Here is a 27,174-nt window from a genome sequence, read left to right on the forward strand (position 1 = left end):
TTCCTTGTTGCATCCTTGATCTCTCGTTCTGTGTCTACTTTCATCCAGGCTCCTGGGACTGAAGCTCGCCACTGACTGCAACATCACCCTGAAAACACAGAATGCAGACTTGCTGCCTCAAGTTGAAATCATCCCTTAAGTTCTGTTACTCACAATGCCTGCTCCCTAGGACCAAGCTCTCTATTAGTCAAGATTCTGTTAGTTGGATTTGAAAGACATCCTCTCAAAGAACTTAAGGGAAAAAAAAGAAGGCTGTGAGAGAGTGAAACAATTAGCAGGAATGAAACCCAATTTCGATAATGAACTAGAATGAGGGGTTTAGTCCTAATCAAACCTCTGCCTCCCATATGTACTCTTCCAGTCAGCTTCACTGATACCTCTTGCTGCAGAATGGTTTTCTCTGTTTTTCAGGCAACATGATGTCAAATGTGGCTTCTGAGAGCTTCTGAGTTAATGGGTTACTGGCCCATGTGACTGGAGGAAAAGCAGCTCTTTCTCAACCCCCAGTTGGTCAGATGGATCAATCAACGGTAGTTAGGAAGCCCAGCTCACTCCTTATAAATGTGGCTAGGGAATTCTGCCACTATAAACTATGGAGAATGGAGGTGGGAGAGTTCTCATATTAAGAGGGGATACACTTGTTCAATAAACACACAAAACTGTATGCCAGTGAATTGGATAACTTAGGTCAAATAAATTCCTAAAAAGATGTGAACTACTGAAACTGACTAAAGAAGAAATAGACAAATCTGAATAAACCTATAACAAATAAAGAGATTGAATTAGTAGTTTTTAAACTTCCGATGAGGAAAAGTACAGGCTCAGATAGCTTCGTTGATGAATTCCTTCAAATGTTTAAGGAAGAATTAACACCAATTTTTCACATACTCTTCTAGAAAATAGAAAAGTAGGGAATTCTTTTCAACTAATTCTATTGGGCCAGCATTACCCTGATATCAAAGCCAGACAGCCAGGCACGTTGGCTCATGCCTATAATCTCAGTGCTTTGGAAGGCCAAGGAGAGAGGATCACTCGAAGCCAGGAGTTTGGGCAATATAGCAAGACCTCATCTCTACAAAAATAAAAATAAAAAATTTTCTAAAAGCCAGACAAAGACATCATAAGAAAAGAAAATTACAGATCCATACCTCTTACAGTTATAGACACAAAAATCCTGAACAAAATACTAGCAAACAAATCCAACAACATACACAAGGATTAATCACCATGGCCAAGTAGAATTAATCCCAGGAGGGCAAGATTGGTTTTGTAGCCAAAAATCAGTTAATGTAATATACCACATCAACATAATAAAAGACAAAACCATATGATCATCTCAATAGTTGCAAAAAAAAAAATTGTCGAACTCTACATTTTACCATGGTAAAACTACTCAGGAAACCAGGAACAAAAGGGAACTTCCTTCACCTCATAAAAAGTATCTACAAGAAAGCCCACAGCTAACATCATACTTTTTGTTAACTTTTATTTAAGTTCAAGTGTACATGTGCAGGTATGTTATACAGGTAAACTTGTGTCATGGTGTTTGTTGTACATATTAATTCATCACCCAGGTATTAAGCTTACTACCCATGAGTTATTTTTCCTGATCCTCTCCCTCCTCCAACCCTTTACCCTCCAACAGGCCCAAGTGTATGTTATTCCCCTCTATGTGTCCATCTTAATAGTAAAAGATTAAATACTCTCCCCCATGATCAATAATAAGATAAGGATGTCCATTCTTACCACTTCTATTTAACATTGTACAGGAGTTTATAGCCAAGGTAATTGGGCAAGAAAAAAAAAATAAAGGGCACCCAGATTGGAAATAAGGAAATAAAACTATCTCTATTTTGACATGATTTTATATACAGAAAATCCTAATGAATCCACTAAAAAATCTATTAGAACTAATGAACAAGTTCAGCAAGGTTGCCAGCTTAATATACAAAATATGCACTATCGATTGTATTTCTCTAGGCTAGGAATGAAAATCTAAACATTTAAGAACACAGTTTCATTCACAATAGTATCAAAAAATAAAATACTTATTTTTAAAACAACTACAAATTCTTAAAAGTAAAAAACATTGCTAAAAGAAATTAAAAGCCTAAATAAATAGAAAGACATATTATCCCATGTTGATATATTGGAAGAATATTATTAAGGTGGTAATACCCTCAAATTGATCTATAGATTGAGTACAATCCCTATCAAAAGCCCAGCTGACTTTTTTTTCAGAAACTGGCAAAATTCTAAAATACATATGGAAATATAAAGGACCCAGAGCAGCCAAAATCATCTTACAAATAAAGTTGTAGGACGCACACTTTCCAATTTCATAAAAGCAATAGTAAATAAGACAGTGTGGTACTGGCATAAGAATAGACATGTAGATCCATAGAATAGAATCAAAGTTCACATATAAACCTTCACATTTATGGTCAATTGATTTCAACAGAACATCAAGACAATTCGATGAGGGAAAGAATGGTCTTTTTAACTAACAGTGCTGTGACCATTGGATATCTATCTACACAAAAATAAAGTTGGACCCATTCCTCACCATATATACAAACACTCCAAGTGGATCATAGACCTAAATGCAAAAGTTAAAACTATAAAACTCTTCGGAGAAAAGATAGGTATAAATCTCTGTGATCTCGGGTTAGACAAAGCCTTCTTGGATACGACACAAAAAGCACAAGCAACAATGGGGGAAAAAGAACTGGACTTTATTGTTTTTATAGCAACAAACACCTATACCAAACAAGAAGAGAGATCTCAAATAAACAATCTTCAAGCAACTAGAAAAAGAAGAACAAACTGAGTCCAAATTGGGCTGAAGGAAGGAAATAACAAAGATCAGAGCAGAAATAAATGGAGACCAGAAAATAATAGACAAAAAAATTAATGACAATAAGAGTTGCATTTTTAAAAGATAAAATTGACAAACTCTTAGATAGGCTAACTAGGAAAAAAAAGAGAGAAGATTAAAATAAATAAAATTAGAAATGAAAGAGGAAACATTACAACAGATAGCAAAGAAATGCAAAGGATCAAAGAAAATTACTGTGAACACTCATATGCCAACAAATTGGATAATCTAGAAGAAATAGATAAATTTCTAGATACAAATGGCCTGCCAACATTGAACTATGAAGAAATAAAAAAAAAATCTGAACAGACCAATAATGAGTAAGGAGCTGAATCCGTAATAAAAAATTACCTCATCAAAGAAAAGCCCAGGACCAAATGGCTTCACAGCTAAATTCTACCAAACATTTAAAGAAGAACTAATACTAATCCTCCTCAAATGCTTCTATAAAATTGAACTGGAGGGAACACTTCAAAATTCATTTTATGAGGCCAGCATTACCCAGATACCAACATCAGACAAGGATACTACAAGAGAAAAAAACTATAGGTCAATATCCCTGATGAACATAGATGGAAAAATCCTCAACAAAATACTAGCAAATTCAATCACATATCAAAACAATCATTCACCATGACCAAGTGAGATTTATCCCAGGGATGCAAGGATGGTTCAATATACACAAATCTATAAATGTGATATACCACATTTACAAAATGAAATATAAAAATCATCTGATCATCTCAATAAATGCAGAAAAATCATTTGATAAAATTCAACACTCTTTCATGGTAAAAAAAACAGAACTCTTAACAGATTAGGTACAGAAGAAATGGACTTCAACACAATAAAGGTCACATAGCTAACATAATACTCAACAGTAAAAAATTGAAAGATTTTCCTCTGAGTTCAGGGACAACACAGGGATGCCCACTCTCATCATTTCTTTTCAACATAATACTGGAAGTCCTAGCCAGAGCTTAGGCAAGAGAAAGAAATAAAAGGCATCCAAATAGAAAAGAAAAAGTTAAAATTTTCTCTGTTTGCTGATGACATGATCATATATATAGAAAATCCCAAAGATTCCACCAAAAAACTGCTAGACCTGATAAACGGATTTAGTAAAGTTGCAGGATACAAAAACAACATATGAAAATTAGTAGCATTTCTAAACACTAATAACAAACTATTCAAAAAGGAAACAATTACATTTACAATAGTAACAAGAAAAAAATTTAAACCTTAGGGGTAAATTTAACCAAGGAGATGAAAGACCTCTGTACTGGAAACTATAAATCACTGATGAAATAATAGGAGGAAACACAAACAAATGAAAGATATTCCATGTTCATGAAGCTAAAGAATTAATATTCTTTAAAATGCCTATACTACCCAAAATTGTCTATAGATTCAATGTAATCTCTATGAAAATTCCAATGTCAGCTTTCAGAGAAATGTAAAAAAAAAAATCCTTAAATTCATGTGGAACTACAAAAGAACAAAGCTGGAGACATCACACTCTCTGATTTCATAGTATGTCATAAAGCTATTGTAATCAAAACAGCATGGTAATGGCATAAAAACGGACACATCAACCAACGGAAGAGAATAGAAAGACTGTAAATAAACCCACACATATACAGTCAATTGATTTTTGACAAAGGTTCCAAGAACACACAATGGAGAAAGGATGACCTCTTCAACAAATGGTGCTGGGAAAACTAGATATCCACATGCAAAAGAATAAAATTAGAAACTTATCTGACACCATGAACCAAAAACAACTCAAAATGAATTAAAGACTTCAACATAAAACCTGGAACTGTAAAACTACTAGACAAAAGCATAGGCAGAAATCTCTACAACATTAGCCTGGGCGCAATGGTTTTTTGGATATGGCCCTGAAAGCTCAGGCCACAAAGGCAAAAATAGGCAAATGTAATTGTATCAAACTAAAAAGCTTTGACACAGCAAAAGAAACAATTAACAAGGTGAAGAGACATCTTTGCAAATATGCAACTATACGCCTGATAAAGGTTAATATTTAAAATATATAAGAAACTCAAATAGTGAATTTCTCAATAGTAAGAAAAACAAATAACCCAATTTAAAAATAGGTAAAGAATCTGAATAGGCCCTTCTCAAAAGAAGACATACGATTGGCCAACAGGACCATGAAGAAAATGCCCAATGTCACTAATTATCAGGGAAATAAAAATTAAAACCATAATGAGATATCATGCCACCCTTGTTAGAATGGCTTTTATCAAAAAGAGAAAAGATAACAAGTGTTGGTGAGGATGCTGAGAAAAGGGAACCCATGTATGCTGTTGGTGGAAATGTAAATTGGTACAGCCATCATGAAAAAATTGTGTGTAGGTTGCTCAAAAAAGTAAAAGTAGAACTCTGTACAATCCGGTACTCTCATTTCTGGGAACATATTCAAAGGAATTGAAATCATTGTATCAAAGGGATATCTGTACTCCCATACTCCCAATAGCCAAGATAAGGAATCAACCTGTGTTCACTAACAGATAAATGAATAAAGATAATGTATGTACAGACAATGGAATACTATTCAGTCTGTAAAAAGAAGGCAATTCTGTCACTTGAAACAACATGGATAAATCTGGAGGACATTATACTAAGTGAAATAAGCCAGGCACAGAAAAACACGTACCTCGTGATCTCACTTATATATGGAATCTTTAAAAAGTTGAATTCATAGCAGTAGAAAGTAGAATGATGGCACCAGAACCTGGGAGTATGGGGATCAAGGGAATGAACGGGGAATTATTGGCCAAAGGGTACAAAGTTTCAGCTAGACAGGAACAATAAGTTTTGAGATCTACTACACAGAACAGTGACTACAGTCAATAACGTATACTTCAAAATAACCAAGGGAAGAAATTTCAAATGTATTGCCACAAAAAATATCAAGTAAGGTGATGGTTATGTTAACTAGTTTGATTTAATCATTTCACATTATATACATATATCAAAATACCACAATGTACCCCATGAATGTATACAGTTATGATTTGTCAATTAAAAATAATAATAATTTTTTTAAATGAAAAAAACTTCAGAAGAAAACAAAGCATAATGGAAAATAAAAGTGTTGTGGAGAGGGAGGCTAGATCAAACAAGAACAGCAAATTGTTGAGGCTGGGTGCTAAAAACAAGGAGATTCATTATATTGTCTCATGTTTGTTTGAAAATTTTCATATTAAAGGTTTACTTTTTAAAGATGAAATATTAAATAAATAAAATAAATTTTAAAATGCTAAAACAATTTAACTTTTGTGCTTCAGTGAACACCATCCAAAAAGTGAAAAAACCCACAGAATGGGAGAAAATATTTGCAAATTACACCCCGTTAAGGAAATTGTATACCAAGTATATAAAGAACTCTTACAACTCAATAATAAAAGGGCAACCCAGTTTTAAAACAGGCAAAGGATTTGAATAGACAGTCCTCCAAAGATACACAAATGACCAATAAGCACATGAAGAGATGCTCAACTTCCGTAATCATTGAGGAAATGCAAATCAAAACCACAACAAGATCCACTTCACATCCACTGGGAAGGCTATAATCATGCAGATAATAACAAGTATTGTCAAGGATGTGGAGTGATTGGAACCCTAATACACCGTTGATGGGAATGTAAAATGGTGTGGCTGCTTTGAGAAAATGTTTGGCACTTCCCCAAAAGGTTAAACACAGACTTACCATATGATTCAATAATTCCATTCCTAGGTATATGTCCAACAAAAGCAAAAATGTATGTCCACACAAAAATTTGTACACAAATGTTCATAGAAGCATTCAAAATAGCCACACACAAAAAAGTGGAAACAACCCAAATGTTCGTCAACGGATTAATGAATAAATAAAATGTGGCATATTCATACAATAGCATATTATTTTGCAATAAAAAAATGAAGTGTGTAGTTACGCTAAGTGAAAGAAATTAATCCCAAAAGACCACATAGTGTATGAATTCTTTTATGTGAAATGTCCAAAATAGCTGGCAGAGTGGTTGGGGAGAAATGGGGAGTGATGGGTACATGGTTTCATTTTAGAATGATGAAAATGTTCTAAACTTGATGGCAGCAATGGTTGCGTAACTCTGTGAATATACTAAAACCATTGAATTATACACTGTTAACTGTATGATATAAGAATTATATCTCAATAGGTTGCATAAGAAATAAAAAGTAATCTCTTTTTTTTTCTTTAGAGACAGGATCTCACTCTGTGACCCCAGCTGGAGTACAGTGGCACAATCATAGCCCATAAAGACTGGAACTCCTGGGCTCAAGTGATCCTCCCACCTCAACCTCCCAAAGCCCTGGGATTGCAGGTATGAGTCACTGCATCCAGCCGAAAAGCAATATCTTAATCAAGTCTTGAGAAATACCCAGATCAGAAAATGTTGCAATTGGAAGAATTCCAGGTTTAGTGAAAAGATATTCAGTGGATTTTCAAGAGAACTTCCAATTCTTAAATTTAGTTCATTAAAGTGATACTATTTAGTTTAAAAGGATTTAGAGTATATTTGCTCTTAAACTTGATTTATTAGGGAACCTAGTATCTGTTTTACTGTGGATAATTTAATAAAGAGTGGTCTTTTTATTTTTAATTCTTGGGGTAAGAAAAGGTAGTAACTCCCATTATATTGGAATAATTTCAAATCACCAACTTGCACATACAACAGTATGCTCTAACTACAATCTTGGATGAGGTATAAAACTCTCCATAGCAGAATCTGTTAACCTAAACAAGCAAAAATATAACAAAAAGTTACTCACTTTGTATGTCCTTGGTAATAAGTTTAATGCAAATTTAGAAGAAAAATGAAATATTGGTGAGATGCTATATTTTTACTTCAAAGCCCTGGAATTAGCATTTGGAGAGGTTCCCAAACATTATTTATGGTGTCAGTGACTCTGTTCTCAAATTGAAGTACCATTTTTGACCTAGATTTGAGATCAGGTACAATTAATGAAGCACCTGGGGAAATTTTTCAAACTGATCCAGATAATCAGTTTCAGGTTGTAAGAGACGTTGCAATTTGGGATCGATAAGCCTATAGCCTCTTGAACATGGAGCACGTCTCACTCATAATGAATCAATGTTTTAAAAAATGAACTTATTCCACTAAACACAAGTCCTCTCCAGATGATATTTAAGATCTTCACTAACCATGACTTACAACTCATTTCCAGAGCCAAGAGTCATATTTTCCATCCCAAATTATTCCATAGCTTTCCAATCTCTTCTATTTTTGAGAATTCGCTTTAGAGAAACTATTATTTCCTATTTTTACTGGCTTTTCTGCACAAAAATTTGTCCTGGTAAAAATTTAGGTTGCTTCAAAAAAATAACATGCTGACTACATTTCATTTTGGAAAACTTCAGTGTTAAGAACATCTCGCTACTCACACTTGATTCCCCTCAACATAGAACCAGACATGTCCCATTCCTGCCAGCAGAGGGAGGGGTAGAAGCCCTTTCTAGCAATACCATCAGCAATTTGTAATGCAAAAGCCTTCCCCCTGCCAACCCCATTTTCTCACAATACCGTACTGGCCACATTTCTATTATATTTTTTCCAAAGGAAAGTACATGTTTACCATTTTACTCAAAGTATAATTAAAATTACATTACCAGATCCATCAGACACACTTCAATTTACATCTTGCTTTAGATATAATCTAAATTAGATATAATCCCTTGCATTAGATATAATCCCTTGTTGAAAAAAAATTTTTTGAGACAGGGTCTCACTCTGTAGCCCAGGCTGGAGTGTGGTGGCCCAATCATGGCTCACTGCAGCCTCGACATCCCAGGCTCAAGCAATCCTCCCACCTCAGCCTCCCAAGTAGCTGGGACTACAGGTGCATGCCACCACGGCCAGCTGATTTTTGTATTTTTTGTAGAGATGGGGTCTCACTATGTTGCCCAGGCTACTCTCAAACTCCTGGGCTGAGGTAATCTTCCTGCCTCTGAAGTGCTGAAATTACAAACATGAGCCACTGCAGCCAGTGGAAACTCTTTCTTGTCTTCCCTGAACCCACCTGATCCTGGTTTTCCTCCTGCCTCTCTGGCCTTGCCTCTTCAGCCTCCTTCGATAGCGATTCCTCTTCTGCCTGACTTCCAAGTGTTTGGCTCCACAGGCTCTGTTTAAAATAAGTCTCTTGGCCGGGTGTGGTGGCTCATGCCTGTAATCCCAGCATTTTGGAAGGCCAAGGCGGGTGGATCACGAGGTCAAGAGATCGAGACCATCTTGGCCAACATGGTGAAACCCCATCTCCACTAAAAATACAAAAAAATTAGCTGGGCATGGTGGCGCACACCTGTAGTCCCAGCTACTCGGGACCTGGGAGATGGAGGCTGCAGTGAGCTAAGATCGCACCACTGCACTCCAGTCTGGTGACAGAGCAAGACTCCATCTCAAAAAAATAAAATAAATAAGGTAAAATGAGTCTCTTAACCTCCCCCGATTATCTCTTCCTCCTCCTCCTCCTCCTCCTCCTTGTCTTACTCCTCTTTTCCCTGTCTCAGTCAGGAGTATTTTAACTTCTTATATTCCCTCCACATCCAATCAGCCTCCTTCCTAGCCTTCACTCTTTCATCCCCGTTAATTGTAGAGTGAGGAAGTCCAGCGAAGGGGGTGTCGGTATTGTCACTCCATCTCTCACCTCTCCTTTCAGCCACTCATCTTCTTCCATAAAGAACTTTGTCACGGACAGAAAGTTTTGTTTCTTGAAACCTGTGTCTTATGAGATTTCAAGCAAATTTCACTTTGCTTTTAAAATTGTGCCACACCTCTTGTAATTCTCCTTGAGAAACAATAAGAGGGAGAGCCAGCACTCCTCTCAGGGAATAAGGCAGGCTCAGGAGCCCAAATGCCTGGGTTCTAGTCCAGATTCTGCACTCATTGCTGTGGGACTTGATCTCTCTGTGCAACAGCTGTCTGATCCGCGAAATGGATCGATAATAGGACAAATGAGGTGTCACGCAGTGTTAGCTCTATTCATTATAATAGACTTCTATTATTGAATTAAGTAAATAAAGCCTCACAGGGGCTTGAAAGACATGAAAGACAGAGGCAGGGAACAAGAATAAAGCATTTCAATTCACCTTTCGTTTAAGTCTGAGGTTTCTTAAACCAGAGCCTCATTAAAACCCTAGGAACATCACTTCTCTCATTTGGAGCCTCTCGGGGAGACTGGCAAACCCTGAGTCTTGCTATGTCTGGGTTGTAAACTTTGTGGGCGGTGGCAGCAGCCTGGAAGACACAGCAGGATTGTGAGGGAGCCAGGAAACCTCCAGGGCAGCCCTGCAGGATACCACCGCCAGAGCTCAGCCTCATTCCATGTGAAATGGAGCCCACTCAGCCAGGAGGAACAAGGTGCTTCCTGCAGCAAAGCGAGCAGCCAGGACCAAAGGCTTAAGAATCCAAAGAACCCAACCAGTAAGGGGGCAGTCTTGGAAGAAACTCTAAATATAATGCAGTAATAGAAACTCTTATTTGCCTAATCTGACATTCATTGTTTCTTCCTCTCTATTCACAGAATCCCGCTTTTTACCTGGGCACATTGCTACCTACAAAGAGTGCATTTCCCAGGATCCTTTGGAGTTGGCTGTGGCTATGCATCTAAATTTTGACCAATGGAGTGTAAGCAGCATTGAGCTTATACTCACCTCTCTTCTTCCTTCCTGCTGCCTGGAATACAGACTTGATGGCTGGAGCTCCAAGCAGCCATCTTGGGCCAAGAAACGCTATGTAGAGAGGCAGAGAGACAGGAGCGTGAGTCTCCTATGATTATGTGCAACTACCATCCACAGAACTTTCTACTTTCAGAGCTCTTTATGCAAGTTAGAAATAAACTTCCAACTTATCTAAGCTATTGTTATTTTTTGGTTTTCTGATACATGCACACAAATGTAATCCCAAACAATACAGAAATTCCACACAAGTATTATCTAATTAGATTTTTTTAAGTTTATGAGTGCACAGCATAATCAGGGAAACTAAATACTTCATGTTGGCTCCTTAGAAAGGGCTAGTGAATATCCCAAGTGGAAAGTAAGAGATAAATAGGAACCTTACCTAATGATAAAAGAATAATGTCCACAGGAAGATTTTTTTAATCTTAAATTTGTATGCACTTAATACGACAGCTTCAAATTATGTAAAGCAAAAGCAACCAAACTGAAAAGAAAGAGAAACAAATCCACAATCAAAGTTGGAGATTTTGGCTGGGTGCGGTGGCTCACGCCTGTAATCCCAACACTTTGGGAGGCCAAGGTGGGTGGATCGCTTGAGGTCAGAAGTTTGAGACCAGCCTGGCCAACAGAGTGAAACCCAATCTCTACTAAATATACAAAAATTAGCCGGGTGTGGTGGTATGTGTGTACCTGTAATCCCAGCTACTCAGGAGCCTGAGGCAGGAGAATCACTTGCACCTGGGAGGCAGAGGTTGCGGTGAGCCAAGATCATGCCACTGGACTCTAACCTGTCCAAAAAAAAAAAAAAAAGTTGGAGATTTTAACAACCTCTCCTCTCTTAGTATAATAACTGTTATGGGCTGAATTGTGCCCCCCTACCAAAATTCATCTGTTGAAGTCCTAACCGCCACCCAGTCCCGCGGGGAAAACTTCTCAGGCCACAGAGGCAGGAAGGGATGTGCTCTCCTGAGAAGCCTTTTTGGGTTTACCTTACAACAAATTATTATGCTTTCCCTTCTGCCCTAGCTGCTAGGGAGCCTGCAGCCACAGCAACTTAAGAGGGCTATTGAAATGTGCTCTGTGCCCTAACCCTACCCCTGGGCTTCATCTTATTTTCCTCATTGTGCTTTCTTTTTATCCCATTTTCTCAACTATTTTGACTTCTTATACATATCCCTGGAAGCTGCCGCAAGTCCTCTTTTAGGATCTATATAAGGCATAAATAATTAAGAAGGGATATGGATGAGGGAGGCAGCCCAATGAGATAAAGAGTGCAAAAAAATAAAGGCTAAATAGGCATTACTCCAAAGATTATATACAAGTAGCCAACAAGCATATGACAAGATGTTCAATATCACTAATCAATGGAAAAATGCAAAACAAAACCACAACATCACCCTACACCCATTGGCATGTCTACTATAAAAAACAGAAAAAAATAACAAGTGTTGGTGAGGATATGGAGAAACTGGAACCCTTGTGCTCTGCTGGTGAGTATGTAAAATTGTGTCATTGTTATGGAAAACAATATGGCAGTTCTTCAAAACACTAAAGATAAAATTACCATATCATCTAGCAATCCCTCATCTAGGTATATACTCAAAATAATCAAAAGCAGGGTCACAAAGAGATATTTGCAGCTGGGTGCAGTGGCTCACGCCTGTAATCCCAACACTTTGGGAGGCCAAGGCAGGTGGATCACATAAGGTCAGAAGTTGGAGACCAGCCTGACCAACATGGTGAAACCCCGTCTCTACTAAAAATACAAAAAATTGGCCGGGCATGGTAGTGTGCGCCTGTAGTCCCAGCTACTAAGGAGGCTGAGGCAGGAGAATCATTTGAACCTGGGAAGTGGAGGTTCCAGTGAGCCTAGATCGCGCCACTGCACTCCAGCCTGGGTGACAGAGCAAGACTCCATCTCAAAAAAAAAAAAAACAAACAAACCAAAAAACAGATGTTTGCACACCCACATCAAGAGCTGGAAGCAACCCAAGTGTCCATCAACAGATGAATGGATAAACAAAATGTGGTACATAATATGAGAGAATATTATTAGCCTTAAAAAGGGAAGAAATTCTAACACATGTGACAACATGGATGAACACTGAGGACATTCTGCTAAATGAAATGAGCCAGTCACAAAAAGACAAACACTGTAAGACACCACTTATATGAAGTATCTAAAGTTGTCAAATTTATAGACACAGAAACTAGAAGGGTGGTTGCCAGTAGTTGGAAGGATGGAGAAATGGAGAATTGTTTAATGGGTTTCAGTTTTACAAGATGAAAGAGTCTGGAGATTGATTGTACAACAATGTGAATGTACTTAACACTACTGAACTGTACACTCAAAATGGTTAAGATGATAAATTTCATGTTATATTTAATCACAATTTTCTTAAAGTAAAGGCAAGAAAGACAAGCTAATTTTTTCACAATTTTTGCCCAGCGTACATCCTGATGTCAAGTTGAAAGGAGCTGGTGGTTTCATTTGGAATCTGTCCCATCCCCACCCCAGCCTTTCAGGAGAAGTAGGGAGTATTTTACATCCAACCGGTGAGAGTAAAAATAATCACCTAGCTTGGAGGTAAACAAATATTCAGGATTTGAACAAAGAATACTTTCACTTGGATAAGTATTCTTAGGTGTTCTTTTTCCTAAGTAGGATTGCCCCAAAACTGTAATTGTTCATCTTGAATATGTAATCAGCACCACATTTGTGAGACAGAATTTTTTTTCTTTCAACTTCTCTCTCAACATCTACTCCCTTGTTCTAATCTGCTTATGACAATGTACCTCCCACACGCAACTAAAAAAGCAAAAATGTCAAGTGAAGTGTTTTATGTTAAGGATCCAGATTACTGAACAGACTGTGTCACTAAAGCATGTTAATAGTGTAAGCAGAGGGAAATATAGGTTAGTGAGTCAACTCTTTTCTAGTTCATCAGAGGCCAAGCAATCTTTTCAAATGATTGATGTTTTGTTCAGTCTTGGCTAAGTGATTCTTCCTTTCCCTTCCAACCTAAAGGCCATGCTAATGAGAGGTTCCCATGCCGTGGTTTTTTTTTTTATTATTATACTTTAAGTTTTAGGGTACATGTGCACAACGTGCAGGTTAGTTACATATGTATACATGTGCCATGCTGGTGTGCTGCACCCATTAACTCGTCATTTAGCATTAGGTATATCTCCTAAAGCTATCCCTCCCCCCTCCCCCCACCCCACAACAGTCCCCAGAGTATGATGTTCCCCTTCCTGTGTCCATATGTTCTCATTGTTCAATTCCCACCTATGAGTGAGAATATGCGGTGTTTGGTTTTTTGTTCTTGCGATAGTTTACTGAGAATGATGATTTCCAATTTCATCCATGTCCCTACAAAGGACATGAACTCATCACTTTTTATGGCTGCGTAGTATTCCATGGTGTATATGTGTCACATTTTCTTAATCCAGTCTATCATTGTTGGACATTTGGATTGGTTCCAAGTCTTTGCTATTGTGAATAGTGTCGCAATAAACATACGTGTGCATGTGTCTTTATAGCAGCATGATTTACAGTCCTTTGGGTATATAGCCAGTAATGGGATGGCTGGGTCAAATGGTATTTCTAGTTCTAGATCCCTGAGGAATTGCCACACTGACTTCCACAAGGGTTGAACTAGTTTACAGTCCCACCAACAGTGTAAAAGTGTTCCTATTTCTCCACATCCTCTCCAGCAGCTGTTGTTTCCTGACTTTTTAATGATTGCCATTCTAACTGGTGTGAGACGGTATCTCATTGTGGTTTTGATTTGCATTTCTCTGATGGCCAGTGATGGTGAGCATTTTTTCATGTGTTTTTTGGCTGCATAAATGTCTTCTTTTGCGAAGTGTCTGTTCACATCCTTCACCCACTTTTTGATGGGGTTGTTTGTTTTCTTCTTGGAAATTTGTTTGAGTTCATTGTAGATTCTGGATATTAGCCCTTTGTCAGATGAGTAGGTTGCGAAAATCTTCTCCCATTTTGTAGGTTGCCTGTTCACTCTGATGGTAGTTTCTTTTGCTGTGCAGAAGCTCTTTAGTTTAATTAGATCTCATTTGTCAATTTTGGCTTTTGTTGCCATTGCTTTTGGCGTTTTAGACATGAAGCCCTTGCCCATGCCTATGTCCTGAATGGTAATGTCTAGGTTTTCTTCTAGGGTTTTTATGGTTTTAGGTCTAACGTTTAAGTCTTTAATCCATCTTGAATTAATTTTTGTATAAGGTGTAAGGAATGGATCCAGTTTCAGCTTTCTACATATGGCTCGCCAGTTTTCCCAGCACCATTTATTAAATAGGGTATCCTTTCCCCATTGCTTGCTTTTCTCAGGTTTGTCAAAGATCAGATAGTTGTAGATATGCGGCGTTATTTCTGAGGGCTCTGTTCTGTTCCATTGATCTGTATCTCTGTTTTGGTACCAGTACCATGCTGTTTTGGTTACTGTAGCCTTGTAGTATAGTTTGAAGTCAGGTAGCGTATGAAGTTAAAACAAAGATAAGTTTCATTCGGATGTCTGCTTTTAATGTCATATGATAAAATCTGGAGTCAAATCAAGAAACAAAATCGAGGATAAATGTATAAAGTGAGTTTTCTGTCAAATTAAAAAGTGAAGAATGGCTTGCTACACCCAGCATACATCACCTCACACCCAAGTGTAAGAACTGAGTTAAATTTAAATGGTGATCACTTAATGACTTGCCCTATGACCCTGGGAAACCCTCTGACTTCCATCTTATTTTTCCCACCCATAAAATTATTATAAACCAGACATACTTTTTTTTTGAGACAGAATTTCACTTTTGTTGCCCAGGCTGGAGTGCAATGGTGCCATCTTGGCTCACTACAAACTCCACCTCCCAGGTTCAAGTGATTCTCCTGCCTCAGCCTGCTGAGTAGCTGGGATTACAGGCACCCGCCACCACGCCCAGCTAATTTTTTGTGTTTTTAGTAAAGACAAGGTTTCACCATGTTGACCAGGCTGGTTTCGAACTTCTGACATCAGGTAATCCATCCACCTCAGCATCCCAAAATGCTGGGATTACAGGCGTGAGCCACCGCACCCAGCCTAAATAAGATGTACTTCTGATTCAAGACATCCATTGCTGTTTAAAGGACAGATGCACCAGGAATTCTCAAAAGCCTTGAAGTAGCCATGCAATAGACTGGCAGGCTGGGAAGAACCTCATTAAGCAGTTCTACAACCATGGCAGTCAAGAGGTCTTCTCCATTTTGGCCCATGGTGGGGAAAGATTCCATTCCATTCATGTGGGGCTGTGTTCCCACAAATGGTCCACATACACAGGTGGTCTCCAAAGGTCTATCAAGCAGTGTTTGATAGCTCAGCTATTTCAGGGGCAAATGTGATCAAATAATTTTGTTTACATAGATCTTAGAAATTTGAAATGGAATATTAAATTCTCTTAATTTTCACAGACATCATAAAAAGTCATTAAGGATGACTTTTTCTACATTTATAAAAGTTCTACGGGCCAGGCGTGGTGGCTCACATCTGTAATCCCAGTACTTTGGGAAGCCAAGGTGGGTGGATCACTTGAGGTCAGAAATGAGACCAACCCAGCCAAAATGGTGAAACCCAGTCTCTACTAAAAATACAAAGATCAGCCGGGCGTGGTGGTGAGTGCCTGTAGTCCCAGCTACTCAGAAGGCTGAGGCAGGAGAATCACTTGAACCCGGGAGGTGGAGTTTGCAGCGAGCCGAGATCGCACCACTGCACTCCAGCTTGGGTGACAGAGCGAGACTCTGTCTCAAAAAAAAAAAAAAAAAAGGGTTTTACATACACTGCAAAGATTTTGTTGTTTAATTTATCTTGGAGTATTTTTACCTCACCAGCACATTACTATTAATGGAATATGGTAATATCTAAAATGGTGGCTAGGATGGGAATAGACTTTAAGATTAAATAATTATCATCTAATACCACCAGCACTTCTGTAGCTTTTTGCAGTTTACAATTGCTTTCACCTTCATTTTAAGCAAACCATGAGAGAGACAGAGCAAGTATTCTCCAATTATTAAGAAGCAACTAAGCTCTAAAAGTTTAAGTGATATGTTTCCCAAGAAGAGATAGCTTCTGACGTATTAATAGTAACTCTATTAAAATTTGGAATGTAATTTCAGGAGAGACAGAGAAGCTTTAATTCTTTTTTGCAAAAATCCATGATCAAGAGAAATTTGTTTTTAAGTGTTTTTATTTTGTACTGATGATGAGGTACTGAATTCATTAAGCAGATATCAAAAAATGTTTTTTGTTTTATTAACATTCTGTTAATAATTCAGAACATTCTGTTTCTGAATTATTTCAAGCATAAAAACTTCTATTTATTTTCAAAAAAAGTATCATTCCATGATACCAATAGTTCAGAGTAAAGATAGTTTTTCTTATTTCAGTTGGGCCTGCTCCATGGATCTCAAATGAATTGTCTTACATATTCATTCAGAGCCAAAATTTGTCAAGTTGTAGTATGAAAAAAGGATATCAGGAAATCATGCTGCTATAAAGACACATGCACACGTATGTTTATTGCGGCATTATTCACAATAGCAAAGACTTGGAACCAACCCAAATGTCCAACAATGATAGACTGGATTAAGAAAATGTGGCACATATACACCATGGAATACTATGCAGCCATAAAAAATGATGAGTTCATATCCTTTGTAGGGACATGGATGAAATTGGAAACCATCATTCTCAGTAAACTATCGCAAGAACAAAAAACCAAACACCGCATATTCTCACTCATAGGTGGGAATTGAACAATGAGATCACATGGACACAGGAAGGGGAATATCATACTCTGGGGACTGTGGTGGGGAGGGGGGAGGGGGGAGGGATAGCATTGGGAGATATACCTAATGCTGGATGACGAGTTGGTGGGTGCAGCGCACCAGCATGGCACATGTATACATATGTAACTAACCTGCACAATGTGCACATGTACCCTAAAACTTAAAGTATAATAAAAAAAAAGAAAAAAAAAAAAAAAAAAAGAAGAGTGGCCTGTTGTGCAAACATCAGGTCGTGGGTTGGCTCTTTCTTAAAAGTTGATGGTTTTCTTCATTGTTTCAAGAATAAAATCAACACGTGTTGTTGGGCATATTTTTACGTCATACGCAAATGCTGGAAATGTTAAGAATGACTTTCCAGGGCTGAATGAAGCCAGACTGTAGTAGGAATCCTTCTCCTTCACAACATCTGTGTGATGCTGGCTGATTTAGCATCTGATGGAGCACTGAACACACTCACCAGTGAGCTATGCCCATCATTTCTGTAAATGCCAGCACCATCTGACGGAGCTCCTCAGTGCTTGCTGCAGTTCCTCATGACTTAACATTGTGATTTGGTATTCTCAAAATTAGTAGAAGTAGGCCGGGCGTGGAGGCTTACGCCTGTAATCCCAGCACTTTGGGAGGCCGAGGCGGGCAGATCACCTGAGGTCAGGAGTTCGAGACCAGCCTAGCCAACATGGTGAAACCCCATCTCTACTAAAAATACAAAAATTAGCCAGTCATGGTAGCATGTGCCTGTAATCCCAGCTACTCAGGAGGCTGAGGCAGGAGAATCGCTTGAACCCGGGAGGCAGAGGTTGCAGTGAGCCAAGATGGCACCATTGCACTCCAGCCTGGGCAACAAGAGCAAAACTCCATCTCAATAAATAAATAAATAAATTAGTAGAAGTAAAGCCAAAGGAAATAAAACAATGAGGTGTTAACCTGTAATTTAAGCTTTTTTCAAGCTATACATAGACACTCTGTGAATGATTCCAAACAATATCAACCCTCCCACTAATATGAAACCATTATCATTTTTATGGTCAATTTTTTAATTCTGCTTTATTGTTATTATTTTAATATTTGTGACATATTTTGTAATTAACTGAATTTTTTTTTTTGAGACAGTCTCACTCTGCCACCCAGGCTGGAGTGCAGTGGCACAACCTCGGCTCACTGTAACTTCTGCCTCCTGGTTGGTTCAAGTAATTCTCCTGCCTCAGCCTCCTGAGTAGCTGGAATTACAGGAGTGCACCACCACGACCAGCTAATTTTTGTATTTTTAGTAGAGATAGGGTTTTGCCATGTTGGCCAGGCTGGTCTCAATCTCCTGGCCTCAAGTGATACGCCTGCCTCAGCCTCCCAAACTGCTTGGATTACAGGTGTAAGCCACCACGCCCGGGCAACTGAAAGATTTTTATCCACATGTTTCTTCAAACTTTTGTATGAAGGGCCTACAGTGGGAACAAAACTGAGAAATACTATATAGGGGTTTGCAAACTGGGTCATAGGGAACACTCATTTTTCCATGAGATGGACCAACATGTTTTGCACTAAAATACTACAACGGCAATTCATATTTTACGAATCCACAGAATAAATATGTTTCTAGACAGAATTTTCTCAAGATGTTTTTCTTCCATACATTTTCTAAGTTTTTTGATACCTACCAATCTTGTCTGCAAATGAGCATCACCAGTAAATGATTAAAACAATAAGCTGATAACAAAATAATATTTCCTGAATATTTTAATAATGTATTTTCTCAATTATGTACAGGTTTAAAACTTTTTTTTTTTTTTGAGATGGGAGTCTCGCTCTGCTGCCCAGGTTGGAGTACAGTGGCGCAATATCGGCTCACTGCAACCTCCGCCTCCCGGGTTCAAGCAATTCTCCTGCCTCAGCCTCCTGAGTAGCTGGGACTACAGGTGCATGCCATCATGCCCAGCTAATTTTTGTATTTTTATTAGAGATGGGGTTTCACCATATTGGCCAGGCTGATCTTGAACTCCTGACCTCGTAATTCGCCCTCCTCGACCTCCCAAAGTGCTGGGATTACAGGCGTGAACCACCGTGCCCAGCCAGATATAAAACATTTTTCTCTGGTAAAATTATTCCTAGTTAACATGACAAAATAAATGTCAATATATTTCAGTATATTCTATAAAAATGCCATGGCTTATAGTTTCATTTTAAAAAATTATTCTAGAAATTATGTTAGGTAAAAATCTTAACCCTTTCCTGGGCAAAAAGAAAATATTATAAATAAAGTAATAAAGGATAAATTGGGGGGAAATCACAAACAAATATACAAAGAGGTTTTTTTTGTTTTGTTTTGTTTTTTGAGACGGAGTCTTGCTCTTTCGCCCAGGCTGGAGTGCAGTGGCGCTATTTCTGCTCACTGCAAGCTCCGCCTCCCGGGTTCACGCCATTCTCCTGCCTCAGCCTCCCGAGTAGCTGGGACTACAGGCGCCCGCCACCGCGCCCGGCTAATTTTTTGTATTTTTAGTAGAGACGGGGTTTCACTGTGTTAGCCAGGATTGTCTCTTTCTCCTGACCTCGTGATCTGCCCGCCTCGGCCTCCCAGAGTGCTGGGATTACAGGCGTGAGCCACCGCGCCCGGCCGAGGTTTCTATAATTCAGTGAGAAAAAAATGGAGAAGGACATGAATAGGTATTATTACCCAGCTACAAATACACAAGTCTTCGGTGATTCCTGTAACAGAAAACAGTGAACTCCACAGAGCAATAGTGATGGCTCCTTAGAGTCTTTCATGGCTTATGGTAAATACCTACTGAGCCCATTCAATTCCTTCTCACTCTAAATCCATGTCCACCAAGCAATCTTCTGATTGATAAATTGTTAAATTTGTTAATCAATTTGATTAACAATTTATCTGATTGATAAATTGTTTTCTCAGGTTTTTGGAGCCTGAAATGAGATGGGTTGGATTGTAAATCACAAATGCATAAATTATCTCTGAGACTTATACATCAATCTTATATTAAAATAAAATAACACTGTATAGATATTTTTAGACAACAAAATACTTTTATCTATTGTGAGTCTGGTTTTGAATCACTTCTCTAGGCCTGAACAACACTAGATAGGCTGATAGAAATCAAGTTTATAGACTTGCAAAGCCAAGAATCAAAACTTTTACATGCTGACTACAAATATATAAAAACCACTAACCATTAAAAAATGACTGATAAATTGGACTTCATTGCAATTATATGTACAAGACACATACGAGAATGTTTATAGCAGCATTGTTTTCATTAAAACCCCAAACTAGAAGCATCTGAAATGTCCATCAAGAGTAAAGTGGTGCCAGGCAGGGTGGCTCACCCCTGTAATTCCAACACTTTGGGAGGCTGAGGCGGGAGGATCACTTGAGCTCAAGAGTTCAAGACCAGCCTGGGAAACACAGCCAAACCTCACCTCTATTAAAAATTTTAAAAATTAGCCTGGCATGGTGGCCCATGCCTATAGTCCCAGCTACTCAGGAGGCTGAGGCAGGAGAATCACTTGAGAACAGAAGTTGGAGGCTGAAGCGAGCTATGATTGTGCCACTGCACTCCAGCTTGCACAACAGGGCAAGGCCCTGTCTCAAAAAAAAAAAAAGTAAAATGGATAAATTGAGGCATACTCATACAATGAAATACTACACAACAACGAAAAAGAAGCCATTGGCCAAGTATGGTGGCTCACATCTGTAATCCCAGCATTTTGGGAGGCTGAGGTGGGTGGATCACTTGAAGTCAGAAGTTCGAGACCAGCCTGGCCAACATGGTGAAACCCCGTCTCCACTAAAAATACAAAAATTAACCAGGCATGGTGGTGCATGCTTTTAATCCCAGCTACTTGGAAGGCTGAGGCAAGAGAATTTCTTGAACCCAGGAGGCGGAAGTTGCAGTGAGCTGAGATCGTGCCACTACACTCCAGCCTGGGTGACAGAACAAGACTCCATCTCAAAAAAAAAAAAAAAGAAAAAGAAACCATTGCAACTCACAGCAACAAGGACGATGTAATGTTGATCAAAAGACAGTAATCTCTAAAGATTTCATTTGTATATTTCCCCCAAAACAGGCAAAAATTAATCTGCTATAGGGCAAAATAGTGGCAATCTTTTGGGAGGTATCAGCTTGGAGAGGGGGCATAGGCAGCCATTGGAGGCCTAGAAAGGTGCTATGTGATGATCTGAGTAGTGGTTAGGGCTACATCCACATATAGATTTTCATTGAGTTGTACCCTTTAGATGTGTGTTTATATAATTTATACCTCAATAAAAGAAATTTTTAGTTTTTAAAAACTTTGAACACCTGGAATAAGGAGTTATATTGTCCATAATCATTTACCTAGTAATTTTTTTTTGCTCAGTTTCCACAGAGGTGGAGGTTGCAATGAGCCAAGATCACACTACTACACTCCAGCCTGGGCAAGAGAGTGAGACGCTGTCTCAGAAAAAAACAAAACAAAACAAAAAAAAAACCTATTTTGGAAGAAAATACCTATTAAGAAGCTTGTTGAGGAAGAGAACGTAAAGACATGAATCAGGAGTCAAGGCAACCAAAGACTATTTTGCCAAGTCAAAAATTGCCAGTGCCAACTATATGCCAAATCATCCTGGTGAGGTATTGGGAATAGTTTTCAATGATCAATCATCGTGCCTCAGACAAACCTCATTGGCTATGATACTGCCACTGCACAAAGTTTGCCTAGTAAGTTTCATGTGCGCATTCACTAATGTAGAAAGTTTTGGAGATTAAGAAACTAATCATAATTATATAGTGATGTTCTGCTGGGAAAACCTTGAGACTGTGAAGAGAAATGCCTCCTTTGTGTATGTTAGTGTATGGTTTAGCAGGGGTAAATTTCTCGTGAGATGCCAATAGTCCAATCCTGCTTATATAGGAGCTACAACTTGTCTGGGAGGTGTTGGACAATGAAGGTGAAGCCAAGGGGAGATAAAGAAGCCAAAGGGGTGAGCCATGTTGTCTCCAAGAAAGAATGGACTCCACGGACTTTCCCAACCTTTCTCCTTCCAGGAAGCCAAAGCTCTGGAGGGAGGGGCTGCAGAGGCAGGTGCCTACCCAGAGGCACATCTTCCAAGTACCAGGGACTCAGAGACCTGGGGGGATTCTCAGGAACCTGAGTGAAGAGGGCTAGCCAGGGAAAGGTTGGAATTTGGCGCCCCCTACAGGACAAATTTATGCCCAAGAAGACACTGCTGGAAGTAAACCAAGTCACCCAGAATCTCTAGGGACATTTACTGAGGCAGGGGCAATTCTGCCAGCCGTGCATCCCCCAGGCCCAAGAGCACCTGTCCAACGTGGAAGCGGCCTAGTGCAGAAAGCTGGCATCCCAGAGGAGAGATGAGGAACTTACCACAGATCTAGACCTCACTGGGTGGACCTGGACAACAACACCCCAAGTAGGATTCAAAGAGGTGCCATAGCTAAATCTGCTGTTTGTCTTCTATTCACATACTTCATGGGAAATCCTTGTGGGGCACTTTTGCAGGAGACTGCAAATGTTTTATATGGGGAAAATTAATTCATTCCACATTCATCTGATACCTATTAATAACGTGCCTACTGTGTGCCAGGCACTGTTCTGGATGCTGGAGAACAAAACAGGAAAGAAAAAAAACCCACTCCAGGTGGCATGTACTGAAAATGTTACAATCTGAACAGATAACAACAACCACCAAATAAAAATCTATTTTGGGCCAGGCGCGGTGGCTCACGCCTGTAATCCCAGCACTTTGGGAGGCCAAGGTGGGTGGATCACCTGAGGTCAAGAGTTCGAAACCAGCATGGCCACCATGGCGAAACCGCGTCTCTACTAAAAATACAAAAATTAGCCAGGTGTGCTGGTGCGTACCTGTAATCCCAGCTACTTGGGAGGCTGAGGCAGGAGCATCACTTGAACCCGGGAGGCGGAGATTGCAGTGAGCCAAGATTGCGCCATTGCACTCCAGCCTGGGCAACAGAGCGAGACTCCATCTGAGAAAAAAAAAAAAATCTGCTCACGCCTGTAATTCCAGCACTTTGGGAGGCTGAGGCAGGCGGATCACGAGGTCAGAAGATCAAGACCATCCTGGCCAACACGGTGAAACCCCATCTCTACTAAAAATACAAAAAAATTATCTGGATGTGGTGACAGGTGCCTGTAATCCCAGCTACTCAGGAGGCTGAGGCAGGAGAATTGCTTGAACCTGGGAGGCGGAGATTGCAGTGAGCCAAGATCGTACCACTGCACTCCAGCCTGGCAACAGAGTGAGACTCTGTCTCAAAAAAAAAAAAAAAAAAAAAAAATTCTATTTTGGAAGAAAATACCTATTAAGAAGCTTTTTGGGGAAGAGAACATAAAGACATGGATCAGGAGTCAAGGCAACCAAAGACTAAATTTCTCTACATGGGAAAGGAACTAGAATTTTGAGCCAAATTAGATATCTGAGCCTTCAAAATGACAGCCATGTGGAATATTATATAGTGTGAGACAGTCAAAGAAATATCCCAGTCATGGGGTAGGCCAAGGGCTGTTAGTAAAAAAGATGTCTAATACTCCGCTTTGTGTTGTTTGCATGGGCCTCTGTGCCAAGTTTCTTAGTGTGCTACCACCACAAAGCCTTATAAGGTGAATGTGTTCCTGGAAAATTGCAGAGGGGCAGAATCCCTCATCTGGGCAAGGTAGTGAAGGGGTCAGGGCCATGGGAAAGGAAGAGCCAGGGTCAGAGATGACACTGAGAAGAGAAGCTCTGAAGAGTCTACAGTCTAGAGTGAGGACAGGGATTGAGCAATCTCACAGAGCAGGAGGCCTCTGGCTTCTGCATTACACAACTTACCAAGCAATTTCACAAACAAGGTTCACACAGCACTGACACAGTTTCCCTGCTTTCTCCTTTCTGTCTTCACATATTGAAGTATAGGAGTAGCCAGATAATTGTGGCTTTTATTTCTTCTACACTTAATAGAATTAACAGTCTTGATGTAACATAGTTCAAAGGTTCTGATGTGAGCATTCAACTTCCTCAGGCTTCAGCGTTGAAAGAACCTTCTCCACTGAAGGAATCCTTCATAGAAGAGGCCATGGAAATATCTATGAGGCTTGCTCTCATATCAGCATTCCAGAGACTCATCTCTGTGTGGTCGTTTCCCCCACCTCGCCTGCTCCATGGAGGGAGGAGAGGGATATGTTGGAAACAGTGAGTTCCTCTTCAAAGGTTCCTGTCTTCTATTTTCAAAGCCTAACTTCCTTGCCTCCTTGCCCCTAGTTACGGCAAACAACCTTCCAGACATTCCCAATCTGTAATCCACATCTATTCCCAATCTGTAACCCACATCAATTCCCAATCTGTAACCCACATCTGTTCCCAATTTGTAACCCACATCTGTTCCCAATTTGTAACAACCCACATCTGTTCCTTATTTGGCACGCTTAGTTCCGAAACTGCTCTTCCTGCTGCTGTAGCCCCCACCCCTGCTCCATTTGAAGTAGCTAATCCGGATCAGCTTAGATTGTGTGGTCCGACCCCAGCCAAAGGGGACTGAACATAGTAGCAGGGACTGACTGCATTAGGGTTAAAACCCACTTCCCTCCTTTGTTTGGTGTGCTCTCGCAGTGACCAGAAGAACAAGCAGCACCCTTCTGAAGAAGTAAATTTGCCTTGCTGAGTGCTCATTTTCTTTATGACTCTTATTTCCAACACTCTCACCTTAACCAAGCCAGAGAGGCTTGAAAAAAACTACATGGAGAGTTTGACATGTGTTTCCTGGGAGGTGGGGTATGCAAGATCTAGCATCTAGTGTGAAAGTCTGATGGTGAGCAGTTTCAGCCAGGCTCAGAGGCTAGGATGGGTGAATGGCAGCCTCTCCAGAGCCTGGCAGAATGAGGGTGCCCCACTGCTGCCCATGGGCCAGACTTAGACCTTATGGGAGACAGATGGTCATCTTAGAATGAACTAGACCAAGAAACTTTCCTGGGGAACAAACCCTGAGAGCTAAGCTCCTGAATGCTGGAAGCTGAGGAATGAGTGGCTGGAGTCTTCGCAACCAGCAAATGGAGCAAGAAATACAAACTCTAACACCCACCACCCATGAAACAGCCCCAGCAGAGAACCTCCAATGTACCCAGAGACCTCTGACATCAGATTAAAGCGCAACAGCCTGTTAATACCTGGACTTTTTTCTCGAATGCCCCATCTCCTTCAGAGAGGAGGTAAAGAGAAAGACAAATGAACCAGGCCCTCCTTCCCCACGGCAGACCCACAGGATAAGTCAGGCAAGAGCCGAGAGAGGTAAGAGATTTCCATGGGAAAGGAGGCTGGGGCTTAGAGATGCATTATTTTCATCCCTTGGCTCATGGTCCCATTCCTCCATAGTCAAAACCAGTAGTAAGGTATCTTGTCTTGTTAAATAAGGTAACCTTCACGGTTCCAGGGATTAGGACTTGGATATCTTCAGAGGGCCACTATTCAGCCCACCATCATGGCCTTGGTGAAAATGTTCTCAAGGTAGTAATGGGACAGGACAAACCAGGCTACAGAGAGTGGAAAACTGAAAAGTGAGCAAGTGGAGACCCCAAGTATAGTCCACTATTTCAGGACGTTGGGCTATGAAGGACAAGAGAGTGAATAAAGTCAAATGAAGGTTTCATTCAAGATGGGAGAGGTTTGTCAGGTGTGGTGGCTCACGCCTGTAGTCCCAGCTACTCAGGAGGCAAGAGAATCACCTGAGCCCAGGAGTTCGAGGCTCCAGTAAGCTACGATCACACCACTGCACTCTAGCCTGGCTGATAGAGCAAAGCCTTGCCTCTAAAAACAAAAAAGATGGGAGAAGTTTGGGCAAGTTTAAATTCCAGTGAGAAGGAGCAATTCAAAAGAAACACTGGAGAGAGGAGAGAAGTGGATGGCTTGGCCCTAGACAGGAGAAGCAGAGCAGGGAGGGTGTGATGCACACAGGTTTGGTGGAAAGAAGCCGAGGTTGTTTTTTCTCTGCCCATGGGGGACTGAAGGAAGTCATCTGTGGAGACTGAAGGAGGCTGTGGGTGGAGGGTCACCTGAGACTTGAGAAAAGGTGAGAAAGTGTGAGATGGTTTCTATAGAAAACTGGAAAAGTGCTGGAAAGAGAAGGGGATGGTGCTCTCCAGGCTCCTCTAGGCTTCCTCGTGGACATCCTTTCTCATGCCAATGCCCACGTGACCTAAAACCACTGGCCCTCATGCTGTCTTCACTGTCCCGGAGGCAGGCGGAGATTCAGGCTGAGAGGATGAGGGTCTCCCACCTGAGACCCAGCTCACCTCTGTACGAGGACTCAGGCCCAATCCTGGAAGCCCTGGTGGGGCACACATGCTGTGCTTCCCACCACCTCCTTTGTCTATTACCTGAGACGCCAAGCAGAGCTCCTCCTCCTGGTACAGCCTTGTTCTTCCTATGCATATCAGCTCTTGCAGATGGCAGCCTCGAGAGAGGGCTCACAATCCAGCAGTTCTGCATAAACAGCCGGACTCTGATTTCAATTTGGGCTTAATCTGGATCTCTCCTGCCCACAGGCCGAGGAATGTTCTCCTTGCCTATACTACAGCTTTTTCTCCTGGGCAGTGCCCTCAGACCTCTTTATGCTCCCAGAATCCTCTCTTTCTGGTTTTTTATCAGAGCCTGGGAGGGTGGGGCAGGGGCACAGGAGTAATTCTCATCTGTCATGCAGTCATGCAGCTACAGTGGTGTCATCTATT

The 27,174-nt window shown here is 40.2% G+C and overlaps 1 protein-coding gene and 1 non-coding gene across 3 annotated transcripts in view; both read right to left on the minus strand.

Moving 5' to 3' along the window:
* The window catches only part of FRMD3 (FERM domain containing 3), a 416,465-nt gene that overhangs the window by 331,343 nt on the left and 57,948 nt on the right, over window positions 1-27,174 (minus strand). For both annotated transcript variants that reach the window (XR_010148706.1, XM_063787810.1), the window contains exons 2-3: window positions 11,313-11,410; window positions 10,596-10,673 (exon numbers count right to left, since the gene is read on the minus strand). The gene's annotated coding sequence lies outside the window, so the exon portion shown is untranslated. The remainder of the gene's footprint in view (window positions 1-10,595; window positions 10,674-11,312; window positions 11,411-27,174) is intronic.
* Window positions 22,011-22,151, minus strand: LOC112204507 (U4 spliceosomal RNA). Its single transcript, XR_002938140.1, has one exon. It is a non-coding gene; the product is annotated as a U4 spliceosomal RNA (small nuclear RNA).

Source organism: Pan troglodytes, chromosome 11 (genome assembly GCF_028858775.2).
Source record: "Pan troglodytes isolate AG18354 chromosome 11, NHGRI_mPanTro3-v2.0_pri, whole genome shotgun sequence".
Taxonomy (NCBI): domain Eukaryota; kingdom Metazoa; phylum Chordata; class Mammalia; order Primates; family Hominidae; genus Pan; species Pan troglodytes.